Here is a 25471-nt window from a genome sequence, read left to right on the forward strand (position 1 = left end):
CATCATCCTCTCTGACAACCTCAAGAGACAGCAGTCCCATCACTGTTAACTGACTTACTGTCACTGCTAGAAGTCCAGTGCAGGAATCCAGGTCAGCACCAGGACAAAAACTTGAATGAGACTCTTAATTACAACATTTAAAATAAATGGGAATTTGTCAACTTATAGAATAGGGTCCTGAATTTTATTTTAACCTGTACTTACTCATATCACGCTGATAGCTGGAAAGATTTACAAGCAAAAAAAATACATTCTAAAAAGTATATGCATACTACAAGAGATCTGTGACTCTTTAGAGAGATTCATTAAATTCTTATGCCAGGAATTATGATATTACCATTTTAAAGAAGACTGTAACTTCAGTCTAAAATTTGTATATGCTCTGTTAAGTTAATGATTTGCTACCTTATTTTTGCTTTAAGACACAAAAGCAGAAAAGAATATATTTAGAAGGCAGTATGAAATACCACTATGAGTTAGAAATGTAATTTATGGAAAATTATGGGAAAGTTTTTGTTTTCAAAAGGAAAACTACTGAAATATGTTCAAACATTTTTAATATTTCTAAATGCTGTCCAGATTATATATCAAATATTCTATGTTTAGAAGAATAGTTTTTTGTGCTTGATGATTTTTTTCCTGAAATGCAAATGAGGATGAAAAATTTACTTTTTTCCTATTTTGTTTCAATTTATCCTATCTAATTGAAATCCAGAGTTGTTCAATTAACTGAGTTTAGTATCTAACTATAAGTAAAAACAATTTAGAAGAACTATACAGGGTTTTAGATCTGAACTGATCTAAAAAGTCTGTTGCAATCTGTGGCTGCACTACTTTTTGAAAGGGGGGAATCAACTGTGCTGTAGAGTAAGTGAACCTCATGAGGTCATGCTATTTCTATGCTGAGTCTGATTCTCATCTGAAGCTACTTTTTGATGGATTTTTTATGACAAGAACAAACAAAGGCAGCTTGTCCAGTAGTAGGAGCTGGAAGATACACATATTTCCATCCATACTGTGTGACAGCTGATTGGCAAAGGTTGCTTTTCTATGCAATACCAAAGTCCTATAGAAAAACTGTCAGGAAAGTTATACACTCTGTTCAAAAGAGTTATTGAAGTTTTTTTTGTCATACTTTTATCCTATATTTCAAGAAATTTTTTGAAGTATTTTTAAAAGACATAGTTTAAGCTATTGATAGAGGTCATCAAATAGGATTTAGGATGCATGATCACAGGTCATAACTTTCATAGCTTTTTTCCCTCCTGTTCAGAAATAGTGTGCAAAATAACATGCGTCTAATAAAAAAAAAAAAAAAAACAACAAAATAATCTAAGTATTGACTTCACAATGTTGAGTCAGGATGAATTTAGAGGAGAAACAAGGAATTTACACAGAGGGAGATGTTCACTGATGCACTAAAAATTTTTTTGGTCACTGGGATTATAAATTAATTAATATAATAAAAGAAAGTGCTCACAAAATATTTTAGCGAGAAACTTTGAATGTTTAATCAAGTAGGCTTGAACTCATTCATGTTTCTACCAGCAGGCACCTACCTGCCTTTGCCAATCCATAGCACCACTGTGGTCACAGTGCAGCGAAAAAATTCCCCACTAGATGGTAGTGGCGCCACTAATTCCTGGTCCTTCATCTTAAAACTGTATTTTTCAATTGCGTTGATGCTTGTACCTTCAAGATCATAATTAAACCATGCTATTTTTTAACCCAATTGAAAATCTACAAAAGATGCTGATAAATTTAACAATACTGAAATTTCCCCATTTTACTAGCACTTGTTTTTGGGCTAAATGGAATAAAAAAATAATTATAGATAAGGAGCTACAAAATTCTGAAATCAATAAATGACACTAAATTAATATAAGAAAAAACCCAAATCTTTCACTTTGATTCAATTCAAGATTAAGCTATAATTTTTTATGACACCCCAACAATCATCATTTAGGGAATGGGTCTTCTGCTCTCTAAAGTCTTCAGTCCTTTACTGAATTATACTTTTCAAGACTCACTATGGTTCTTTATTAAAAAAAAAAAAAAAGTTACTGTGATTTAGAAGAAAAGGTCATCCTAAAAAGCTCATGAGAAAATTGTTGTAAGCCACAATTTTCCAAAGACTCTTTGCCATTAAAGTGAGGAGCACTCTTTATAACTTATTGGTTTCAAACTGAAAATTTATAATCAGTTCAATAAATGGTAATACTCAACATCCATCTGTTTCCAGGCACAAAGAAGTGGTTCAGCAAAGATGTATACAAAATTTTTCCACACAAATAAATATTGCCTATCAGGGAATCATTTCAAACAACATTCCCAGACTGCTCTGGGGGATATCAGTTGTATGCTATGTACTTTGGCTTGTCTTAATGCTTTTCTGCCATTACCATTATATCATGTGTGTGTGCAGTAGCTATCTTGCTTTGCCCTGTTTTAGGAAAGATCTCTGAGCCACTCTAGCCTCCAACACAGCCTTTATAAACCTTTTTAAAGTAGTTTTTTTTCTTTATGAAGTATTCCTATTCATAGCCCATTTTTTGCAAAAGATCTATATTAATCTGTATCTTCATGCAATCATATTAGTCTTCTAATTTTAGAGAAGCTTTCAGTATCTCAGGGTTACTGCTTCTAGATTATTTGATTCTTGAGAAGTTAAAAAGATAGGAGCCCAGAAGTAATAGCAACAAGTTAGGAATTAATACCAAGGAGGAAACAAATTAAATATGTTGGGTCCATGCCTTGGGCACAATCTGAATATCCTAAGTTAAGTAAAACTCTAGTCACAAGTAAATCTAGTTCTCCAATGCATCTACAGATTAAAAATGGCTTCTCCTAGAAATTCCACTAATTGTTTCCTTAGGGAGCATATTGATGTTTATATAAGCTGCTATGTCTACAGGCAGACATTTTCTTTAGTGGAAGAGACTTCAAGGAAGCAATTCTCTTTTCCTGGCTATAGCTATTGAATATCATGAAAACCAAGTCTGGTAATCCATCCTGCCAACTTTTATTGTACTTAATGCTTATTTCAGACTGATTTATGCATTTTTTCTGCATGCAACATATGGACACAATGAATTCTCCACTAAACATCTAAGGTAGATTCACAGGGAGTTTTACCCTTGGAAAGCATACAAAACCTAGCCAGGAGATGTAAAGTCTTCAGACTTCAGCTGAATTATCTGCAGTCTGTAATCCGTGAAACAATTTAGTTTCCCTGGAACAGTGAGAGATGTGGGTAGTTCCCTGCAACCTTGAGTGCACTTTGTTGAGTTTCTCTTTTTGAGAAAAGGACACCCTAACATGATCAGCTTTTTTATATTTATATTATTCTTTTTGTTTTTCTGTGATTTAGGTGGTCAGAGGATATATTCTGGTGGATTTAGGAGCCAGTTGCAACTTCTTATAAGGCTGCGACGACTCTGGGTCCAGCCGGTGGAAATTTCCTCTGCCAAATTTTAACACAAGTAGTGAAAATAAAAGGTCTGATAGATCATCAAAAGCAGCCTTGGATTTAGGCAGATGTCAAAAGTTAGGAATTGTGAGTCCTAATTCTCTGTTGAATTCCTGACTAGTTCTTGAGGTCCAGAAACTCAAATAATGGCTCAGTTTCCCTTGGCATCTGTGTTCCATTAGTGTAAATGACCCTAATATTCCAGACCTGACTCTGTGGGGATATTTAGGCACCATCTCCTAGACGGTGTCTAAATATACAGCCACAAACTGAATGGGACAATGCCTACCTACCAAAGCACAGTAGAAGCAGTAGCTGCACTAGCTGTTGGATGGAATGTAGTTCTCATGGAATTTAAAGGATTTGTGTTAAACTATTGGCATCTCAGTAGCTACAGCTCTCACCCAGGACCACAAGACCAAGGTTTAGTTTTCCCCTTTTCCTGGGGATGTGACTTCAAATCACCTGCCTCCCTAATCAGAAAGTAAACTCCTCTTGTTGAAGCCATCTAATCCAAAGAAAAGCCTGTTGGGCCAGGAGAACTGTTCTCTGTTTTTTAATCCCTATGGCAGTCTCCTGAAGGAAGCTCAGACCACACTAGCTTTAGCATGAGCTGTAAGTTCTGTGGCTTTTTTCTTTCTCTCAACTATGTCCTGAAAACAAAGAACAGCACATTTTGTTTTTCAGAAAAAGTCACAGACCTTAGTCTAACGAAGAAGTTAATGCAGACAGTCCTGCAAGGAAGTGTTCACCTTGGTGAAATAAAGCACCCTAGTTCTAAAGAGAAAACTTGCAGAACCTTATTTCGGCTTTTCTGCCTCAAGACACCCAAAACCTAGGCAGTCCAGTATTTAACTTTCTTCAGGCATCACACTGAGGGTGATGGGGTTTTATCTGAGGGGTATTATCCCTAACACACTAGTCTGTATTCTACTTGAAGAAGCAGGAATTTTAAAATTACATATTTAAATTCTTTGCATTGTGATACACATACCTTTTTTCAGACTATAGCTGTTTGATCTTTTATAAAGTAGAGAATGTTCTAGTTAGTCTGAGACATTAGTTGATTCAATTTTTTGGAGTGTACAAAGAAAAGTGCAAATTCTATCCCATAGCAATCAAGTTTGGAATTTCTCAAATTCCAGCTACAAGTTTTAGATATATACGTATCTACATATATCCACATATACCTGAAAATCCTGCTGTCATGACAAAAGGCTGGTCATCTCAGGAATTTATTACAAATATTTTATAGTCCAGGAAAATTAATAGGGAAATTAGACAGCTTCCTGTAGCAATTTCTAATAAGCAACATTACAATATATCACATGCTAAAGAGGCAGAGAGAAAGTCAGTTTTGTTTTAGTTTGTTTGGGGGGGTGGGCTTTGCTTTGAGTTTGCTTTCTTTTTTTTTACAAAGGATCTCTTCTTTCATACACAGACAGGTTTATGGACAATATGTTCTGGAAGGGAAGATTTTTACAATAAATATTAATATTTATAATATTTTGATATTTCCAATTGAAAGACAATAACAAGTTTGAAATCTTTAAGAAAGACAATTACAAGCTTGAAATATTTATGATTTAATATTATCCTGGTTTAAGATTAGTTAAAATACTTTATACAGAAATCAAACCCTCATTTTCCTGAGGATAGGAAAGTGTATCTCCCACACTCTTTCCCACATACAACTTAATGTTTATACTAATCACTGACAGCAGGGTATGTGCCAACAACACTTTTTCAGATGGCTGTCATTTTAAGGTAAAAGGAAAATAACGATCCCAGAAGCCACTAACACCCTCCATGATTATTCTTTTGAAAGACCTCTGTGACGACAGCGTAATCACTGGAGGAATAGCAACAGGGACTCTGAGTGACCTTGAGGACTCAACAGACTTCTGAGTTGTGATGACTTAAATAACTCTTAATGGCTTTCTCTTATTGCCACAGAAGAATCTTCTCCTCTCATATCACAGAGTATTGGACTTCTGGAAACATAATGTTTACTGAAGACCTTACTGTGTAAGAATCCAGTACTAGTTAGTTTTTAGAAACAGCACAGTAATGTGTGTGTATTAACAGATGTTGGGGTGATTGTAAGCTTTGGAGCCATCATATTGGACTGGAAATTCAGATTTTGTCTGTTTGGACAAACATTGTTTTCTCCTAAAAAAAGATTCTTCGCACTTCTCTGACATTCCTTTCATGTTTAGGATCTGAAATTACTGGAGTGTATAAATAAGATTATCCAGATTTTTACAGTCAGAGAAACTGGGGCACTATATGGGTAAATGGCTTGCTTAGCTTATGGCAGAGTTGAGAATTAAAACAGCATTTTCTAACTGCTGGTTTCAGTAGCAAATATTATGTCCTGTGTTTGTTACCTCTTTTGGAATTTGGGGAGTTGCGATTTTTTGACTCCATTAATGTTAATTCCATTTTTGCTATAGTAATTTAGTAGCCTAGGGTCTAGTTTACAGTCAGCTGAAAATTCCTAATGCAATAGCCATTTGCCACAATTTTTTATGTGCAAAGAGTTAGCCTGTGGCTATCTCATCTACAGAAGAAATAAGCAGACCTGAGAAGTTTCTGATTAGCAGCTGCATACTATATTGTTTGACTGCTCACACATCCTTGAATTTAAAAGGCACTTTGAAAAGCCTTCAATTTTCATCTGTCTTGGCTAAAAGAGTTAACTTATTTTAAATCATGGCTTGCATAATCCTGTCCATAAGACAAATAAAACAAATAAGACAAATAAGTCTACAAATCCTTTGGAAATTCAGCTTATGATAAAGGTTAGTGCTTTTCTAGTTTATATTCTAAAAATCTACTTGCTGAAGAGGGAAGATAGTACTTAATTCTTTTAAATGTATTCAAAAAATATAAGTTAAAGGATGTTATTAACAAAAATGTTTATGTTCTATAATATCTCAGAGTGCTAGAAGACTGTGAAGTTTTTCTTCAACCAAGATGTTAGAACACACTATCAAAGCACTAAAATAATCATTAAACCTTAGAACAAAAGAAGCATGTAGCCAAGTGCGGAATTTAGAAGACATGCAGAGGGGAAAAAGAAAAAGAAGGAATAGGAAGACTTGATATGTCAGTGCACCTGAGCAATTAAGCAAGTAAAAAAAAATACCGACACATCAGCCACCTTCATAGACTGATAGAAAAACACATAAGCCTATGTATTATTATTGTAGGATAGAGTATTTGGGCATTTTACTCTGCTTTTTTCCACCCTCAGTGTAGCAGCCACATTTAAATGACTCTATCACTTTTCTGGACATGGGGGATTCACACCTCCACTGAAGTGTTTTCTCACTTATATTCTCTGACTCCAAAGGCTACCTTTCACTCAGATGGAAGCTGGAATTTTTTTCATTCCCTTGAAGTCTTTATTTTTTGTCCAGGACCGCTGGTGTCTTAGGAGAAGTAAAATGTACTTCTGTGTACAGAAAACCTTTGTGAATAATTTGCTTAAATACTGTCATGAGCTGGAGTCAACCTTTTCTTATTAATAACTACATAATTTGATTTTTGTCAGTTTTAAAATCCAAAATATGTCAATCTGATGTACGTTATCAGATGTGTGATACAGACCTGTTCCCTGGCCAGCTTTACTTGACTGGACGTTAGCCAGCAATGAGTGCTCACAGCCCAGAAGGACAATCGTATTCTGGGCTGCATCAACATAAACGACCAATAAGTCGAGACAGGTGAAACCCCGCCTGAAGTGCTGCATCCAGCTCTGGGATCCTCAGCACAAGAAAGGCATGGATCTGTTGGAGCACATCCAGGAGAGGGTCATGAAGATCATAGGATCATAGAAAGTTTTGGGTTGGGAAAGAGACTACAAGGTCATCTATTTCTTCCCTAGTGGTAAGAAATAAATCAAGAATTATTCAAAAACAGACAGGCAACGACTGTGGTCTACATTTTTAAATGAGACTCTATTTCATTTTATTGATGTCTCCATTGCTGTTTAAGATACATTGAATTGATCTGATTTTTTGGGAAGTATATTACTGCATTTTCACTGCTGCACGTAAAAATGCTAGACACAATTGATCAATGTAAAACCTATAATTGCTCTTTTAAATAAAGGTTCCCATGCTGAAAATTAGGACAAAGAGGTTAAGAATCTTCAAAATATTTTCTGGCCATGAAAGACATCCATCACACTAGGCAGATCTTGGTCTTTGCGAGTTAGCTGCAGCTTGCTGTGGTCCTCTTGGAGTTTACACAAAGTGCTGTTCTTGCCAGGGAAAAGAATGTATGGATGGGAACTTTTGTGCATCTGATTTCATTCTGATATCAGATTAAAATAAGCCTGGAGCACTTACAGGGGCCTAGGTACTAAAATGTGCTCATGGATTGTACTCTAAATATAGCTCATCTGTCCTAAAAGAAGCCACTTCACCACTTTGCAATTCCATCTGTTTGATGGTGCCTCATTGAAATTCTGACAAAATTTTCTGGGGACTTTCTCTCTCCCAGCCGAGTCTGATATAATGTTGGCAGACATTGGTGAGAACTTAAGTGTGCAATGAGTTAATAAGAGATCTATGGTGACTGAGATAAAAAGATCTTTTGGCCTCTATAAGAACACTGCTTCCTTATCTGTAGCACTGCACCACTATATTTAATTAAAATAATATTAAATTTTCTCTGGTATATTGCTGGAGAGTCAGTTAAATAATCTCAAGTGTCCTTAAATGATAATTGATCAAGCTGCTTGGAAGAGAGTTTGGTTGATTTAGCTACATCATGTCTCTTTCAAGTTCATTTCTCTGAGCATGGGATAAAGATCTCATAGCTGATCTGCACTTGATTTCATAGTGTGTTTGTCTTAAAAATATAATTTTGTACGTATATTTCACCAACTCAAATATTCATGTGGGCTCTTTATTTAACAACATCCCTGACATTAGAGGAAATTATTCTCTAAAGAATGAGATAGAGACAGAATGCCCTAAATTAGTATTATGTGGCTGAAAAAATTATATGGAGAGGAATACTCTATTAATTGGAAAGCCCATGGGAATATTGAGCCAATGAAATGCAGTGATTGACTGCATGTTGCTAACTTACTAGACTTAAATAGATGTTGACTCATCGCAACAGTGGTCATAGCAACAGATCATTCCATTTAGAGGGGAGAGGGATGTAGAGCAATACTGTGCTTGAAATATGTTTATACTTAAACAGACACAGTCATGCAGAGAGATATAGATATAACCTCTAAAACATGCTTTCCAAGAGCCACATAATCATTTTACAACCTGTTAGGAACTTTGCCCTAGGCAATACTTGTAGTCTACACACTCAAAGATATAAAATAAGAACTGAGCCATTTTGCTGCAGCATTTCATATCCTGCCTTTGTTCTGCTTAATCTTTAAATCAATTGTAGATTAATCATCAAGCAAAGTACATAAATAGAATTATATGAGGTGGGTTAATACAGTTTATATTGATTTGAAATATATGATTTTTAAAGAGTGAAATCTGAACTTGTAAACAGAAAATGAATAGTTACTTTCACTCTAAGTTTTGTTGTTTTTTTTTCATCAGAAGGACTTGTAAGAGTTGTAAAAGTAACGTGCCAAAGTACCACCCACACAGTGATATTTTTAACATTCACTACCACAGGAACATAATGCCTTCATCATTGATGAGTTCCTGAGGAAAAATTGTTCCAGATGCTTCATTTATAACAGAACCAAGTTTTTTTGAGAGAATGATACAGTAGTGGAACCACACTCTTGTTATTGGAACAATCATACAGGAAGCTTTTATGCTTCGCCTTGTTCTGATGTTTAGTCCCCTGTAGTGTCTAAATAACTTCCTGTCTTTATTATTCTTGTGATAGTATTATTAATAACTTTAATGGTTTATGACAGCACCATTTTACACCTAGTGATGTAAGAGTACGAAAAAATGAATTGGTGGAAGACACAGTCAGTATTTTCCCCATCATAGCACTTGAAAAGTTGGGCTATTTTTCATCTGAACTGCTGCTGGAAAAATGTGGGTGTAAAATTTTTACAGGAATTTACTACCTTTTCCCACTCACTAAACAGGCTTTGCTTTAACTGGACTGCTCCTAGCAAGTTCTTAAACTGCTGCCCAGAATCCTTGTTTCTTTCTGTAGAAGAACTGTCTCACCTTATTAAAATTAAGAAAAGATTATGTCAAACACATACTCAGAATATTTATCTTTTTAGACAGAAAATGCATATTGTGGGCCAAACCTCTTTCCTATGAAAGAAAAAAAAGAAAAGTAGCTTTATATAGAATTTGCTTACTAGTTATTCAGTATGGATAAGTACAGCTCACTGCAGGGGTTATATCATTGACATATGACAACAAATACTGCAGTATTTTTTTCTTATTAGTAGCCCAAGAGAGATACTTCCCCTCAAACTCAGAGACTTTATTACAGAATTCACTTACTCAGAGACAGAGTTCAGAAGTTCTCTCAGAGGGAAAATGCCTACTGAATAAAAAGGTGTCACTTCTTACAGTAGTTCCCCTAAGGTTTCTAATGAAATTTGAGACTATATCACTTAGTCAAATATAGTTTAAATTTATATATATAAAACTATAATAAATAGAGGGAATACAAAATATCTAGAGTGATAATTTATAGTGCACATATTAAAAATTTAAACAAATTTTACTATTTTGCAAATTTTGCATATTGCTATTCATCCCTAAAGATTAATTTTTGCCTTTGCATTTTTTAATATACATTCCTATATATTTTTATATCTGAGGTCACCTCATCATAATTTGTAAAATCTCTATTAGTGAATCCTGATTAGTTAAGATTAAGAAACTTTTGGAAACAGGTGCTGACAAGTGTGAGAACAATTTTAAATCATTACTTCGTAATATGAATATATTTGGCAAATTTTTATTATCTGATGCTGTGGACAGAAACAAGCACAACAGAAAGCAGTTGCCTTAATTTGTTGGTGGATGCTCTATGATTAAACTGTGCAAATTTACACTAGAGGAGCTGGGAAACGGCAACAACTTTGCCCAAAGAAATCACTAAAGTCCCCTTGACATTCAGACCAAGATCATCCAGAGATTTCTCAAAAGGAACTTTGAAGGAGTGCCCACATGTGGGAGTTTAAAGAATCCCTCCGTGTCCCTATATAGATCCCCTTCTGTTAAAGACAGTCCTCGAACCCAGTATCCAGGAACAGAGTGCACTTTTAAAGCAGTTGAACCTCCTTTCTGATGATACCAGTGCTGGAAACTACAAAGCTGTCAGCCTGCTGAGAGCTATCTACACAGCGATACAGATTATTAGCAAGCAATAATGCTTGCTTCTTTTTCTGAATAATTTATTTCCTAATGTGTCTTAATTGCTCTGTATTGAGAACTTAATGCTATTCCACAGAATTGCTTATTAAAGTTATGTCTTCATGTAGAATAACTCTATCCATTTTCAGTTATAGTATCTGAAATGCCAAAATGCTAAAATGATAAGGTGCTAAAATGATAAAATGACAAAATTAAGCGGGAAAATAACCTCTAGAGTACTAAACACAGTCAAAAGTAAAGAATACAGTTGGTGGAACATGAGTTGTATCTTTCCTCAGGGATGGTAATTAAGAAGAAACTGTGTTGAAGTAAATGAAATTAGAATACAATAGTTTGAGAAACCAGAATTTGGTTAAATCCATGAAATGAAAATAGAAGAAAAGTCTCAGATTCATCATTCAAAGTTAAAGCAAAATACAGAATTAAGTTAAAGAATATGTTGTGTGGGACAGCAGCACCAAGAGCTATGGTGGTTATATGGGTATGTGAAAAATTATACAGTACTGCAAAGAGGATGTGTGGTGATTGAGGGACAGGGACCCTGCTATGCAAGCCAAGCCAAGCCATTTTATTACACTAATCACCAGTATTTATAGTTCTCCAACGTCCGTACAAAATTTTCCACTCAGACCCCTTTGCCTCTGTTCCCTTAGCAACAAAATCTTTTTGGTTATCAAGTCCCTGTTACATTCTTCTGCGCCAGCAAGGTCCTTGTTACACCTTCTCTCGTCAGAGGGGTCAGAGTGACCAGACATGATGTCTTCACTTTTGTTCTTGCCTTGAGTTAATCTCTCCCACAGCTTCCACTGCACCAGGGCCAGGAGGTCTCCGGTGCTGCCCAGCTCAGCTCCTGCAGCTCCGTGATCTTCCACAAAGATGTATTCTTTTTCAAGCAATTGTTCAAGCAAGATAGGAAATATAAAAACTGAGGACAGTCAAGAAAAGCCAGTTGCTAAATATTCCAAAGTACTATTTGATCGTAATTTTTATTTGTGTCAAAAGTCACAAGGAACAGGATGTGTTGCAGGACAGCAGCACAAAGACTTCTTCGTAAGAACAATTGTAAAAACTAAAAAACATCTATTGCTGAGTAACTGGTCTTCTGTTAATAGGTGGCCAGTATTGGAAGTCAGACTATCTCATTATGAAATTACAAGGTATAAATCTAATTTGAAAATTATACTGCATGGTGATAAGTATAGGGATGTATGTTTTCTTCATTGAGAATGGGACTGCTTACATTTGAACAGAATATACCCCAACTGAGGAGACCAAAGAGCATTGTAATCTCCATTATTCAGCACTGAAATCCTGTGGGAGAGTTTGGATTGTTTTGCAGAAGCGTCTTTCTCTTCCACTGACTCTCAGATTACAAATTTGCCTCAATCTTTCCAGTCAACTATTTTGAATAAAAACAAATACATCAAAAGGTCTCATTGTTCAGTAATTTTGTCCAAGAAATTGCAGCAACAGTTTTGATAACGTGAGACTAAACTTAAAAATATTTCTCTCTCAGAAGATAGGTATCTACCCAAAATTTTAGGCAAGCAATTGAAACACACAGTCACAAAGGACAATATATAATGCAGTACTGGGATATAGTTATAGTAACAAGATGAAGCACTTTTTCTATTTGAAATTCTCACACATTCCTACAGCATGATGATGGACTAATATCATCAAACATATGTCATTACAGTGCAGTAATAAAGTAAGACATGCTCATACATCATAATGTAAAATACTGTCATCTGCAGAGGTATGATTGATATGGTTTGAGACTAAAGTCACATAAAACTTCATGTGAAAAGGTCTGAACTTATATTCTATCTAAGAAATTGCTCCTTGTAGATTCAAAAATAATCTAGACATAGTCAATGAACATAATTATCTTCCTAATCTAAATGCTATGAAACTGCAGGACATTTCCAAATAAGACCAACTTTAATTTGTTAAAACCCACTAAATCTCCTTGTTTTTTATCTGTAGATTTTAAATATTATATTTTCATTTTTAGAAATATTCAGAATTCAGAGATAAGTACTTGATAAATCATTAGCAAATGAGAATAGAAAATAGACAGGAATGTAAATACTAGGGCCAAAGGCAAGTGCTTAGATTCTGCACTGCACAGTGTAAAGCCTGGCACGTTCTCCTGGTAGGGGTGTTTACTGGACTATACAGGGAGAAGTTTATATATGTTAGTAGTTAAGGGGATCCATGGGAAATCCTATGACAAGAATAGAAGAGCAAATTCATACATTTCATAGCTCTGTTCACAGCTGCTTTCTTGAAAGGGAAAATACCAATTTTTGATTTAGCTCTAGTTCAGCTTTTGCACCTTTTATTCAAAACCATTTGCTTGGAGATGTGGAAGAACAGAACCAGACTTTAGAGACTAGGGCAGAATTATTCTGCGCATTCAAACAAAACAACCAAGTAGAGATTTATAGGTTTTTCTGATTCTCCACATAATTGCATTATGCATGGAGCTCTGAGGCATATGTAACCTTGGCATACTACACATTATCTAGTAATTTTTCAGGAATAAACAGTAAGCATAAAGTATCACTCCTCATTCAAGTAGTTCATAATGTACCAGTGCTTCAAGCTGATGAAATAATCACATTATCAAAGTCAGACATCAAAAAACCCTGGTACTCTCTTCTTCATTAATGGATTGAGGTGAAGGCAACTAATTGATGTATGAACCAATCCAAGTCACTGGTTTTATTTGTTCTTCCAGAACATCTGTAATCTGACCTTCCCTTTTAAAAAAAGGCAGATATAGCCAAGTCCCTCTGGATTCCTAGCTTTTTTTTTTTTTTTTTTTTGAGATTGCTGGGGTTTTTAATACAATGTATGTTTTAGTCTCGAACCTCCCTCCAGGTTCTTATGCGTATTATAACATCTAGAAACAAAAATTCAGAAATATCATGATTTTTCAGTAGAATACCTTAAATAAATATTTTTTCAAGTGCAAAAGCAGTAAGGGAAAATAAAAATCAATTTAGTCAGTTAAATCAGAGTGATATAAACTGTTCTTCAGCTCTCAGTTTGTACAATATAGAAAGCCCCTAGCCTCTTTCAAAGCTTATAAAAAGAAAACCAAGAAAGGTTTTTATTCCATGAAGGACAATGATACATCCAGGCTCTTTTTGATTTACAGAACCTTTGCAAGTCCTTACTTCTGGAAATTATCCTACAAGCAATCCCTTAGCATCTGATTTTAATGATCACAACCAGATATATAATCTTAGATGTTTTATATCTTTTTACCACAAACTAAATACCTGAAATTATTGGCAGACACTGTCTCTGAGATAAGCACATGCTAAGTCTGCTAGTTACTTTCCTTAAATCACTAACATTTAATTGGCAGGTGACTTAAGCCACATGCAACTATACTATATAGGACAAATGAGATAACACAGAGGATTGGTGAATTTTATTAAATACTATAAGTAATGGTAGCATAGAATAATTGATAATATAGCATCCAGTATTTGCCACCATTAAACTTTATAACAAATTGCAATTGTGCAGGTGTACAGAGATCACTTGCATCCTCAAAAGTGAAAATTTGCTTTTGTTCTTATGGTTTTGCTGAACTTAGTATAGTAAATAATGACTTCAGTTGTCACTGTTCACTATTGAAGTATGAGAAACTGAAGATCACAAAAGTTTTAGCCTTTAGATACTGCAAAGTCAGTGAAAGATATTTAAAATATTCTAGATCTAGGCTCATCAAAATAACAAGATTCAAACAGACCTGTTAGGAGACTGACTGCAGAATACTTTGCTTGTGTTCTCCAGTTTGTGACTTTTTTAAAATACAAAAGGAAATTTAATTAATGAACATGCTTAAGACAAAATGAACAATTGTCTCAAAGATCACTACAGTCTTCGAATAGCCTTCAATCACTTAGTTTTTATGTTGAAGAGATGAATTGAAAAGCATCTTCAAAACAAGTTTAATCAACAGTGCCCATGTAATAAACAAAATGTAACCTCAGGGATTTGTGAAGTACTTGATTAGAATTGAAAAGAAATCTATAACACACATTGAATTATAATAAATAATGGGAATAAAGAGGTGATAAAAATGCCAGAAAATGGAAACAGCCTTGACGATGATTTAGAAAATACTGAGGTAGCATAGAAAATTCTGTGACAGATATACTGTCCTGGTGAGCAGAAAAGAATGATTAGGTTGGAACACCAACTATAGCTTCCGTAACCCTGTAGAGTATTCTGAACTAACTAAAAAAACACAAAGTGTTTCAGAATTGGCTTCCATAAAAATTAAATCATGTCTAGAAAAAATTCAAAATAATAATAAGTACTATGCTTCAAAAAGCTAATATAGCAAGATCTTCTGTACTGAAAAGTGGAAACCCTTTCTGTGTCTCATATTCCCTGTCTGTAACATAAACAGTGTTTATCATAATGATTTTGTCTGTACATCACTTTAAAAATCTATATTTAAAAAGCCTAGATATTTCTAGTAAAAATTGTGTGGACAGCTTTTAAAACATAAAACCTGAATGTTTTAAAAATATTTGAAGAGAAAGATTTGCAGAGAAAGGAACTCTGGATAAAAACCATATGTTTTTCAGTAGAGTATAAAGCAGTAATAATTAAAGAAGTTCTCCTTCTCATAGACCTTGACACCCTTCAAAGTGTCTGATGGGTTCAAGTAATTTTAAAAGAAAAAAAATAATCAAGGCAGTCAATTGTACATCCAAACAGAGTAACAGAAGCTGAGGCTATCAACCCTGTAGGTGAAAATATCACTTAAAAGGGATAATTAAAATTGTTTAGCCATAAAAAATAACTCCTTGGATTATTGATAGTAATGTTTCCTTTGTCTCAACTCTCAGATTTACCCTTCTCTATTATTGGATGAAAGATGAAGCAGATAGGTACCGTATAAATTTCAAGGAATTATCTGCGTGTTTTTAGAACAATCATCAACAAAGCTACAGTAGGTGGTGATCACAGGACAGGATGAAATGAAGGGCTGTAGACCTAGTGTTGAGGGTAAACAGTGTGAGACAACTGCAGCCAGGAACCAGGCAGCACAAATTTAAAGGTGGTAAATACTGAATGCTGTATTAACCTTTATTCTACGCTACCATTGATGACAACATTCATTAAAATTCACCAATCCACTGTTTCGTGCCATTTGTCCTATACAGAACGGTTGTATTGACTTATGTCAACTTACAACTCCTAACTGCCTGCTGAGCTTTTGAGCTCTAATATCTGGTTTTTAAGTTACCTAATGAGCATGTCATAGCCAGTAAATTGCTGGGGACAATTTTTGATGCAGGTTGGACACAACAATCTGAAAGGTTCTTTGCTCCTTAAAATCAAAGATGAAATTGCCAGATGCATAATAATTGATGAAAGCTTTTTCTGAAGGGACTGTGAGACAGTAGAGATTTAACATCTGGGGATGTGAGACAAGAGACATCAGGACAGAAGGCTTTGGCATTGGCAGTGCACTGATAGGCAGGAAGCGATGGGATGCTGGCAGGCCAGAGAAGGGGGTCCAGTAACAGTCACTTCATTTTCTAGGACAACCTTCACAAAGAACTCTTTAATGGTCTATTCCAGTGTGCAAGAAGCTGAATAGGCATGGCAGGTGGCCCAACTGGTTAAATAAGGAATTGCTGACTGAACTAAAAAATAAAAATATCCTACATGAAAGGTAGAAAAGGGGACAGGCTACCAATGTGAAATGAAAAAACATCACCTGGATTGGCAGCAGTGGACTTGACAATGGCAAGTATATGAAAGGCAACTGCAAATTTTCTTATATATTTAATGAATTTAGATAAGCTTCAGATGTGTCTCCCAAATCTTTACTCTAAATGTCATGAAGCATTGCTAAGCACTAAGAACACTTCTCATCATATGAAGAACATTTGAGACGCCAAGTATTCAAAGGGACAAAAAGTTGTAGCAGCATAATCAAAGGCTCATGTCTACAACTCCAAGTGAGTTGTGTTGGTTATATTTTCAGCAAAGTATAATGGAGGAAAAAACCGTATACTGTGATCAAATGAAGACAAGTTACTGAATCACATCATAAGATTTAGAAAGCTTAAGTGATTTTTTTGGTACAACATAGCATATATATTTTTGATATAGGCAATGATTGAATAGCAATTCAGATAAATTTGAATCCAAGAAAACTTCAACTGAATCCATGAGGAGGGAAATAAAATTGATACCTTGACAATCTGTGATAGGTTTTCAGCACCTGTGAAAGTGCTTTGTTACAGTACTGCCCTAACCTATCTGGACTTATCTCTCTACCAAAGGTTGCCCTGTAGGGAAGCACAGAACAAACTGTGTGTTCTTACAGTTGCTTTGCTTCACAGTCTGGCTGTGACACTCCAGCTCCTAATAAAAGGAGCTATTTATTAATATGTCAAAGTGCAGCAGCTGACAAGCAATCTGTCCTACTGTAGCTACTGAGGTGGTGGTGATCTTTGGCAGAAGGGCAAGGAAACATCTTCAGCTAAATCTGCAGTAGCAGATCTGAAAAAATTTTAAATTAGTGTTTCCCATTTCAAACTGGACAAAAATTGTTTTTCTCTCTTCCAATTGTGCTTTAGACTTTTTTTTCCCCCACATTTGTCTGCAGGAAATTTTAAAGGAAAAGTAAAACATAATTGAGGGAATAATTTTTAACTATTACCAGCTATAAATACATCTCAATCGAATTGTTTGTGCCTGTCTTACACTTACATAATGTTAAACTTGCTGTCTTTTTAAATGTTTCATCTCCAAAGTTGTTGATACAGGCTTTGAAATAGTAGTTAATGGCATTTTGGAATTTAAATGAGCTGTGACCTAATTTTTTTCCCCAATGCCAAAAGCAGTGGCTTTGAAAACAAGCTGTATCAAATCAAAGATCTGATGAAGTTTATTAGGGAAAAGCATTCACTTCTAATCCATCAATACAAGCACAGTACTGTAGTGCATAATGATGAACATGAAGAGATCATGGGAGACTCATTTGTGAATTTGATGAATATTTTCTACACACACATGATCAACTTTGTGGTACATAAGCTTTTCACCCTCCCATTCATTTTAGAAGACTTCTTAACTGCTGCAGAGCAGCCCTATTCTTGGCCAAAAAATGTAGATTTTGTGGGTACCATGCAGCAATAAAAGTGATCTGTTTTTTGTTCATTTAAAACAACAAAAATCCATGGTTGATGCTTTCATCTGTAAGAAATAATTCCTAATTGGGCACTGCCTTTCAGGCAGAATAATCTGGTGATAGTGATGGATTTACATAGTCATGCAGATCAGCAGGTATTGCTGCATATTTTGAAACAGTTCTATGGCTGCATTGTCTCACAGGCTGAATTAATGTACCAGTTGAAAGGAAAGCAGAAGCACAATGGTATCCAGGAGATCAAGCTTTCCTCCAGGATTCCTACTGGCAATTTCTTGTAGCAAATTTTTTTCTGCATCACTTTGGTAACTACAAATATGAGATAATAACTGTTCTTTTATTCTTCCATCCTGTCTCTTTTGTTCAGATTGTAAGCCCTTCAGGAGAGCAATATGCTCAGACTGATCTGTTGCTCACTGTGAAATATCTTTATCTGTATCACCTACACCTCTACCTGTACTATCCACATTCGTGTTTATCTGTCTTCATCTACATCATTTATATCTACATAGATAGATAGATAGACAGATAGATAGATGTAGATAGTAGGACAACACTGTGTCTAAGAACTGTGCTTCTTTCAGAGTAGGTCCTTTACTTACACTTGAACTTCAAGAAAAATTACTTTAAATTCTGGAAAAATATAGGGATTTGATGTATTAAGTGCAACTGTAATACATTAAGAAATTTGAAATACAGTTATAAACACCTTCTGTATGAAATCATGATTTTTAACTAGAATTTCTAGTAAGACAACATATTTTTGGTAAATATTTTTCCCCAAAACAGTGATCAAGAGTAACAGAAATCAGAAGAAATAAACAAACTAACAAGTAAGATAACAAAATGGTACCTCATAAAATTAAGTAAAAACACAACAAAAAATAGATTTTGCAGAGAAAAATTCCTTCAAATACATTTAAAATGTCCAGTATAATTTTATGTAAATTTTGAATTGAGATTTGTGCAAAAGTCTTTTAGAAAAAAGAAAAAAAGAAAACAAGAGGACATGATATTTGTATTAAATGGACCTTCTAATACATTTTTAGAGTGGATTTATAAATATTTACAATATCAATATAATTTCATGTACTGATCTGAATGGCTTTATATTTCATTAACCAATTCCTTCTGCCCTTCCCCACTTTTTGAAGAATTTATATTTAAGACATAAATTTGATTTGTTTTTCAGGCTGTTAACTGTGTCTAATTTCTAACTCTAGGCAGTAAACTTCTAAGTACTTGCAAGCATACAGACAAAAACCTTTCTGCATCTCAAAGAAAAATTGCTTTTTAAATAATAGTAATGCAAATTATCTTATTATTAACAAGCTTTCTGATTTTCTGATTCCTGAGAATTTTGTTCCATACGACAGCAAATATGTATACAAGGAATATATTTGAATGAGTATTTTTGAGCACAGTCAGTTGCATAGTCACATGGAGCTTGTTACAAACATGTAGGTCCTTTACTTAGACTTGAACTTAAGGAAAAAGAGGAGGAAAAAAGTTTAAATTCATTTATGGTCATTCCCAAACAACAGCAGATAAAATCTGTCCAGATATTCAGCCAATTAAAAGCTTTGGGGTTCATATTGAAGATAATCTGCAGTAATCTATGGGAACTTTAATATCTTGTGTTAAGGAAAGTTCATACTGCCACAAAAAGGTAAATAAATACCCTGGAAATTTGTATTATAACCTGTTCATGACAGAACACTAAATTCACAAAAGCAGCACAGGAAAGAAGGCAGACATCTAGGTAGCACAGGAATGGATCTTCACAGGAAATAATACAGATTATACACAGATTATGATCAAAGTAGAAAAATATTTAAAACAGATATTCATGACCCCTTTTGTGATAAACAAGGAAAGCATCAGTTCTGTCACTTCAACACACGAGTGCCACACTTAGAGCTTCAGATTTTTGATAGGTCCTTTTGTTATTATTCTATCTACACGGATCAGAAAAATGCATGACTTAAATTGTTATTTCATAATTAAGGACTGTTATAAAAGTATAGGAAAATTATGTTCATTTTTGTGAATCTGATGGATCTGTTTTTAATAAATCAAACAACAAATCTTCCTGGTAAATTTTCAGGGAAACGACTCAGATCATTAGGCAAATTTTAAAATATAACAGTAGATAATTTTATACATTCAATATACCACTTCTGAATGCACATTTTATTACAGGAAACTGTAATGAACTGCTGAGGAAGTTAAGCTTTAGTTTGTGTCATATATCTTCTTAATATCTGCAATGCCTCTGATGAATATTCTGTGAGAGTTATGTCAAAGAAAATTATTTTGAAGGATCAATTAGCTATCAGCTGCTTTTCAATATCTTAAAGAAAAGAAAACTTAGGAGAGAACTAAATTCTAGGGGGAATAAAATGAAAAATATCACTTCAGTCATTTTTTGTAGTAATATCTTCTAAACTTGTCAACTAAAATAAGTACAAGAGTTTAAGGAGGTTCACGTTATTTTTACTGATCATCAGCATCACTGTATGACTTTCAATTCTGCTTTTAAAAGTTCTTGGCACACTTGAGCTTTGCACCTCTTTGGTAAGGAAATTCTCAAACTGGTGAGTTCTCTCTGTGTACGCCATTATGAAGCAGAGTGCAAAAGGAAGAACTATTTTCCTAAAGGATTTTTCACTTCCTAGTACTGTTTTCAACTACATCAGCTTCTACCATCAGAATAAAATGCCACTGCAGAAATGCACATATCAGGAGAAAGGCAAAAACAGTTTGCACAAGTTGATAAAACCACTTGTAAAATGTCTATGTTTTCTCTCAAAGGAAACCCAGGAAAAATATGAAGGTGTTTCTTTTTCTCCTCCTCTATAGTGTCCCTGTATTATCTGCATTCCTTTACGTTGTCATAAAAGCTAAAAAGGAGCAGCAGCAAGGCCAAATGTTTCTCACAAAGACACTCACTTCATCTCAGGAGCTGATTCATCTCTGATTTCAGCACTCAAGCATACCACAATCACACTGCAATTGAAAAAGCCTAGCAAGATATTTTTTACATGATTACTGCATCTCTATGATTTCAGACATTACAACTTAGTTACTCTGTTTCCAGAGATTTTATAAGTATAAAGGTTTTATAGTTGTCAAAATAGCATATCTTATGATATGATCTCTGAAAGTCATTCAACCCCCGCATAAGTTGTGGCCTCCATGTGCCATATAAGCTTATTTTTGGACAATAAATGTAGAGCTTTAAGAGCAATCACACATCTGACTCTGGCCAGCAAGGAAACACTACCAAAATCCCTGGGGAAGGTTTGATGCAATTATTTGCCCTCCAAGGCTGCTGAATGCCAACACAACCTTTCTGAGGATGGTGTGCTGTATTCCAGTAATCTTACTGAGTCCAAACCTACAGGGTTTGATTCATTTTTGGCACAAAAATGAATCAAAAGGTGAGCAAAAACCTCTGGAAAAGGCTAAGGGAAAAACTGTATCCTAACACTTCATGACACATTTGAGTAATGGCTGTACCTGAATTTAAATGCAAACCACAAGGAAGGAAGAAACAAATATGCAAAATAGCAACACATGTTCATGCATTGCAGTGATCTGTTCCTTGATTTTCAGCTGCACCTACCTCAGAGAGGTTGACTAACCTTCAGTAATAAGATATAAGAAGAAATGTTCAGAAAAAATATATCTTTAATAATATCAATCTTCCTGCTAGAAAATGCTACCACTCATTAAGAGTAAAAAAGAAAAAATTACAAAACCTTACTCTTTCATTGCTAGCAATCAATGTATTTTACTAAAATAGTTAAGTTGCCCCATTCTTTACACCTCTAGATTTTCATAATTTCCAATATTAGATGAGCTGTAGAATTTTTTATATTGGTTAGGCAAATGCAGTAATCCTAGCCAAAATGCAGTTATCCAGAACTGATGGGTGGCTGGAATTCCCTGGTCCTTAATTATATGTTTTATTATTTTCCATTTGCTGTGCATAGTCCCATTACATTCCATTGATAAACTTTTACCAGACCTGCTTGCAGCCACAAATTATGTTTTGAGCTAGGTAATCAGATAATTTATATTCTACTACCACATGTTACATCTAAATTGCCTCTTCTCACTAAAAAACAATCCTATGAGAACAACTCCATATTTCCATAAAAAAACATTGTAACAGAACACACATTATACAGAATAAACTTCACAGCTCCTGAAATAATTTTAGCATATTTGATATCAGTACTTCACAGTAAAAATATAGCTATGACCATCCAAGAATAAAAATATTTATCAGAACAATTTAATTTTTAATTCAGAGAATAATAATAAACAGCCACATCTGGCTCAAGTCCATATGTGTTCCATAAGACCTGCAGCAGCAATCAAAAGAGATGAAAAATATCCATTCAAAATGATTTTCATAGAGATTGCATGTTTTATGCATTCTATTCAAGATCCAGGTAACTCAGAACAGGTCCTCAAATATGAGAATTTAAAAAAGATAAATGTAAACAATATTTTAGTCAATATTATTTTTTCTTGCTTCCTGTCCATAGTCCCTTCTCCTTCTGAAACCTTTCCCAACCCTCCACACCAAATTTTTATCTGCTTACTGGACATATTAACTTCAGATAAATCTTGCAATGAGAGACTAGAATGTAATGTGTATGCATTTGCTTTGCACATTAAACCATGACTGGTGTATTTATTTGCATTTTCAGAGCTTTGAACTAAAATATATCTTGCATTTGTTTTTCATAAAGAAATTAAATAACCTACTGTTTTCAAAAACTTAATTTTATGACCCTAATAAGCTTTAAATCATTCAAATCCTCACAGTTCCTCTTGTGATTTCTTCCTTCCCTTTCTCTTCATTCAAAAAAAAAAAAAAAAAAAAAAAAAAAAAAAAGGGAAGGAAGAGAAACAATATAATTGTTTTAGGGAGTTATTATTTTTATTATGTTTTTTATAAGTTTTTGAATTCTTTCCAGTATTTTAGTACAGGTATACAATTAAAGGCAAAAAACCTTTTTCCATTTAACTCCAATTTCACAGTCTGAAAGATCTGACAGCTTAAATCTCATGTCTTTCCCCACCAGATAATAAAGACTCTTTTTAATGCACAAAATGAAGTCCAGTCTCAGAACATGAGGGAAAGGATATGTGTTCTAGGGACAATATGTATTCCCATGTCAGCACAGACAAACTGAAAACTGTCCTAGAATCTTTTTATCCTATAAAGACATATAAATGTGAATCTGTCCAAGACAGGGAAAAAAAATTTCTGCCCGCCTAACGCTAGTTGGCCCTTGTTGTAAATGGGATTGAGCGGTTCACCAAAGCAAGAAATATTATTAGTAATCATACTACTCTATTAGTATGCCCTTAAGCATACTAATATATACTACTAAAAAAAAAGGAAAAGACTCAATGAATTATTTACAACAAGAGATTTAATTAACTAACTTCCTTGCTCCTTTCTGTCTTAGATTTGTCTAGGAGCAGATTGCCATTTTCACACATTTGTTTCTTACTCAGAATAATTTTTCTTAATTAATCTTTGGGTGAGTAGTTGTTCGTTAAAAATGTGTCATAAATATCCACTGTTTTTCATGAATTCATGAATTCAAATTAGCTTGACTTTCTTCTTTTTTTTTTTTTTTTTTCTTTTTTTTTTTTTTTTTTTTTTTTTTTTTTGTGGCAAGAGCATTTGCTTTCCGTACTGGAGAGTAATTTTAGAGTATTTGTACCAATGTATTTGATTTGTTAGGTAAGGTTTTCTACTTGGCACCAGCCTTAACAGTATCTGTATTGGACATACTTCCATAAATAATAGAGTAACTGCAGAGAAATGCGTGCCTAAATATCTAGGCACCAGTGGTGAGAAATAAGCGAAGGAAGTCGGAGGAAGTTGCTTTGACCACAATTGCATCCCAAAGAAAGACTGACCATGAGTGCCCATCTGTGCATTGTTTGCCTGCAATGGATGATAGACAAGGTTCAGAGGCAGCCCCCACTGATGGCCTCCATGCCTGCGTGCCATCATATTCCCGGGGAGCCCCTGGGGAGGAGATGCGACAGGGAGGGACCTGGCTGGGCTCCGGGCACAGAAGGTGGCCTTAGCATGGGAGCCCTGCTCTCTCCAGACATATTGGCACTGTCCAACAATCTGGCCGTGATGGTCTAACTCATACCAAATCACACTGCCTTATTAGGTAATTATGTGAGATGACAAGACCAGCCTCCTATGGGCGTATAGATGCAGGTTTGTTCCATGGTCCCTGAGTCAGACTCAGTGTATATATCAGTGCCTTGTAGCTGATTATCCAGACTTTTCTCTGCTGGGAACTCAAACTCCATGCTAAGCTGGGATGTACCTTTGTCACACAGTGATCAAGAGTGCAGAATAAATATTAATTAGGTTGCAATAGACACGACTCTGGCATCCTCGGTCTGAGGTCCTGCAATTACATATAAGTTAACTTGATTAAGTTGTCAAGAATATGACTGTAAGCACTGTGAGATCTATATAAACATATATACATGATCCAGCACATATCCTGGAAAACTGGGTTAGTTCAATTAAAAGTCCTGGAAATCATGTAAGTATAAAATAGGCCATTTGCATTTTCACCTTACACAGTAATCTTACACTGAGCTCACTGAAGGTTCTACATTTGTATGTGAATTTGACATAGGATTACTTCACTGTTTTTTAAATAGAAAATACTTTTTCCTGAAATACAGTCATAAAAGAATCAAAATGATTCCATGATGCAAGAGAGTGGATGAATGCTACTGTATTTATTCACAAGTTATAACATTTTAAAAGTGGCCTTTCTCTTATGGTTTGTCCTTCCCTTCTTTTTCTTTTAAAATTACTTACAGATATGTTCAGTGTCCTGCCAGTTATGAGAACAAGACAGGTTTGTGAAGCATTATGGTCTTGATAGCTGAAGGAATTTAACATCCTAAATCTAGAAAATCAATTTATAAATTATGTAGTAAAAAATAAAAGCATGAGATTTGGTGTAGGCAATAGATACTATATTTTACTACTGTGCTGTGTTGATATCTTACTTACATAGCAGAGACACCAAAAATACATGTTGTGCAGATTTAATCCCTGAATCCTATGCAACAGGAAGAGGGACAACAGAGAAAAATGCTATGTATTTTTTCTGTAAAATAATAAACCTTAAAATTTAGTGCAACATAAATCAACAAGAATGTTTCTACATTGCAAAAGTGCCATATGCCACTAACTCTTCTCCAAAAAACAGAGGCATATTTAAATTAAAATGTAGAACCAAATTGCCTTGAATGACGCATCCAACTGGAAGACAAAGTAGACAATCTCTATTTTCTGAAGTTTCAAAGCAACATCTCACGTCTCACTCTGGCAGAGCCCTCTCTTGCTCAGCATGTAATATGCAATAAGGGCTA

This window comes from Ammospiza caudacuta, chromosome 4 (genome assembly GCF_027887145.1).
Source record: "Ammospiza caudacuta isolate bAmmCau1 chromosome 4, bAmmCau1.pri, whole genome shotgun sequence".
NCBI classification, from domain to species: domain Eukaryota; kingdom Metazoa; phylum Chordata; class Aves; order Passeriformes; family Passerellidae; genus Ammospiza; species Ammospiza caudacuta.